We start from the raw sequence: 3,907 nt of genomic DNA on the forward strand, positions 1-3,907 counted from the left end.
TCCGTCGGCTACACAACCGCAAGGCACAGGACCAAGAGGGCCTATAGACTGAGCATTTTGTACATGGGCAGGAGGTCTTAGTCTCGATTCTTGCACAGTTGTTCAACCATGATGTATGCCATGGCTTCCCATCGGCTTGGACTGATACACAAAGCAGGAGACCCCATGGACACTGGGAACTACCGTGCCTTCATGATTGGCCATACACTGTCCAAGATTTATGGATTGGTACTAGAGAGGGAGATCAACAATCATACAAAGGCAGGGGGATAGCGAGCACTAGGGTAGGCAAGATTCAGGAGGCAACACTCTACACTAGATCACATCTTCAACTCTGAGGGCTATCATTGAGGAGGCAAGGTCCAGACACCAGAAAGTCTACACATGCTTTGTAGACTTTCGGAAGGCCTTTAACACAGTCCCACATTCCCACATGATTAAGAGACTACATGGGACGCAGATTCTAGAGACGCTGGTCTGGGGGTGATGAGCCTACATGAGTCATTGAGAGGCAGAGTGCCCCAGGTGGTCTATCGGATTGGGTCAAGAGCGCGATTGGGATGAAGCAAGGTTTCTCCCTCTCACCAACTCTCTGCGGACTCTACATTGATGAGATCACATCCTTCACCGACCGCCTAGGAGTCGTAAGACATCTGTGAGCTCGATAAATTCTCTTCTTGGAAGGGTAATATTTACAATCGCGTTAAGTTGTTGGCACATTTGATTGAGCAACTATCACTTGGCTCCATGGTCATGTTACACAAACAAGTCTCACCATGTGAACTAACAGAGCTAAAAAAGAGATCCCTATCACAACGATTAACCATTCTAGCATTCCTTGGATTACCAACAAAGTGATTTTAATCCACTACCTAGCTACTCTCAATATGTTTGCATCAAACATGCATGACATGGCAAATTATAGCAATTGCCATGGCTTCTAGTGCTAGAGAAGATACACTTCACATTGTTATAGTAGATTAGGCATAAGAATCTACTCAAGGATTCAAAGTCCCTAGACCAAACGTTATAAAAATTTCCAAGAAGAAGACAAGGCACCAAGAGAATGTTTTGAAAATAAAGTCATAATTTGAATACATGTTTCTATATACACATCTTGTGATCATCTTTAATAAGTCTCATGTTGCAAGATTCAATTAATATTGTTTAAGTTCTGGGGTTCATAATCTCTTGTTTACTGAAAATCTAATGTTCACACAATGCCATGGACATTGAAACACTACTCTTATAGAGTTTGCAAGTTTTTAACGTCAATTTTTAGTAAATCTATAAGGAATTGTAATTTGGTGCAACGACAAAAGTAACCAAGCGAGCATTTTATGCATGAAAGCTACGTTTCCAGATCCGGTGTGATTTAAGGCTTCTTAGGACCATTTGGAGGCATGGCGCATGGTTGAGCACGAACCAATGGGTACACAACCAAGCAATCAAAGTCCGAATCTCCAATAAGCTGAACAAAATCTTGCATATTGTGAATAGAGGATTATGTTGTGCAGAATGATCTATAAGCTACAAGCTTCCTTCCACACAAATGCTAATATGCTAAGAAGATTGTCACATACATTCAACTCAACTCTCCTATCCCTAAACTCCATGAGCTTGCATATTGAGCCTCTAACAAGTTCAAGAGATATTTATTGGAGGTATCTTCAAATGGCACCAAGAGTAATCAGAAAGTGAAGAAAGGGTGTTAGAGGCTCTAATGAGACTAAAAAGGACGAGAAGGGACGAGATGATGCTAGCACAACATATGGAGGAAGGAGGGAGATCACACACAAGATAAAGTAGGAGAGGATGCTAAAGTAAGGGGAGAAGGAACAAACGAAACACAAAGGGGAAGGTAAAAAGGAAAGAAGTGGAGCAAGTGAGGATGAAGGAGAAGCAAGCTAGTGGAAGAAGAGGGGAGGAGCACGTTGATGGAAGTAGATTCACGGGAGGAGGGTCGAGAGGGGAGACAGAAAAGGAGCATGGTAGTACAAGGAACGAGGGGGATGGTGAAAGTGAAGGTTGGCAAGAGGAGGTGATGTAAGGAGCAATGTGTGAGGGGAAGGAAAGGGAAAGCCATATATGAAATTCAAATTTTAAAATGTGAAAGTTCAAATAGAATGGCCACATGCCATGGCCATGTGTAAAGGCGACACATGGTAACCAACTTGCGTAGGGAGTTTAGGCCTCCTTGGGATCCCACTAAGGGTTTGTATTAGTTTTCTAATACTCTCCCTACAAGGCCCCTTTGAGACCCCAATTCTCATCTAGTATTGAAGATAATGACCCTTGGTCTTGTTCAAAGGTTAAACTTTACATTATCACAAAATGCTTGTAAAGCCAACAAATATTGCCACAAGCCCTTTATTGTGTTGTCTCAAAGGTCAACACCACATCATTGCCATAGACAACTAGAATGAGAGGCTCTAGAGTTGACTACACAAGAGGCCACCTCATCGATGTAGAGCCATAAGAGGATGGGGGATTGATGAATGTCACATGAATGGTTCCTTACATTCCCTGCACAATACGAACTTGAATGACCTCATCCACCATGCCTCGTGCTCATAGTTGCAAGATGAGATAAGCTCATAGGATTGGATTGAACACCTTCCCAAAATTGATAAAGCAATTATAAATTTTATGTTTATGGTCTATGAAATCCTCAATGAGAGCTCCAAGAGTGAAGAAATAGTCCAAGGGGGAATAACCCCATTTAAAGCCAACTTGGCCTACTACCCTCATATTTACCCACTTTGCTTGCTTGCTTGCTCGCTCATGCATATTGCCAATGCCAATCCATACACCTTTGAGGCCATCAGGTGGCCTTGCATAATAGTCCAACAATTCACTACATCCATAGGATCTTGTGCTTTGTAGGTTGGAATAATAGTGTTAATGGTCTAGGCTAAAAGAAAGCCCTTATAGCCTAGAAGGCTTTGTTAAAGAGCTTGTCAATGTTAATACTTCCCAACCATGGGTCAAGAGCTCTACTAGAGAGATCTCATTATCCTTGGCTATAAAGTTCTTTATAGCTTAAATTGTGCACTGGTGAAGGAGGGGTAAAAGTGGGAGAGGGGGGGAGGAAGGGATTGTACGAATAAAACTATAACCCTTAAAGATTGCCATTTGTTCTCAATGCTGAAGGGGGACCACTAATTATAAGAAAATGTAGACGTGATTGACACAAACAAAGGGTAGAATTAGAGTGCAACCTTATTCAAACATATTTTTATTTCCTCGACCCCATGACAAAATCACAACGAGAGCCTTCCTAAAAAAAGGGCCTATCCCCAAGGAGAAGCTTGTAGAAAAACTAAAGAAAGAGTAGGCTAGATCGTATGTCACAATGGAAGCGCATTGAAAAAGGACTAATTCCATATATATTTGTGTGAATGTAGATGGTTCCACAAATGCACATTCGCACAAATGGAATCGGGGCATGTTCCATTCTGTGGTTTAAGATTGGTTTCCCTGATATGCATTTATCTAGATGAGTCCGAGATCATGCCCAAACTCATCCTCTGAAAAACACACCACACAGTTCAGTTTCAATCTCATGACAATCACTTATAAGGTTGAAACCGTAAACTCCATCACGCATAGCAAGGACTGGCTACTATGACATCCCCACTGACATCATCAGCGCCCAACAGTGGGTGTAGACCATAATATAGACATATTCTCTCACACATACAAATCCACGCACCCACACATACTTGAGAATCCATTTACAAAGAGGTCTTTGTACTGAGTTTCTGTAGGCACTCCGGAAGTGAAGGGCCGACTCAACCGTGACAAAGGCTAGCACTAAAGGAGAAGGCTAATCAAAATTTGCATGCATTTATCCATACGAATGTACGTGTGCACACACACCAAAGCTTTTTAAAAAATAGGCTGA

Source organism: Dipteris shenzhenensis, chromosome 13 (assembly GCF_047967505.1).
Source record: "Dipteris shenzhenensis isolate YYH24624 ecotype China chromosome 13, Dip_SZ_1.0, whole genome shotgun sequence".
NCBI lineage: Eukaryota > Viridiplantae > Streptophyta > Polypodiopsida > Gleicheniales > Dipteridaceae > Dipteris > Dipteris shenzhenensis.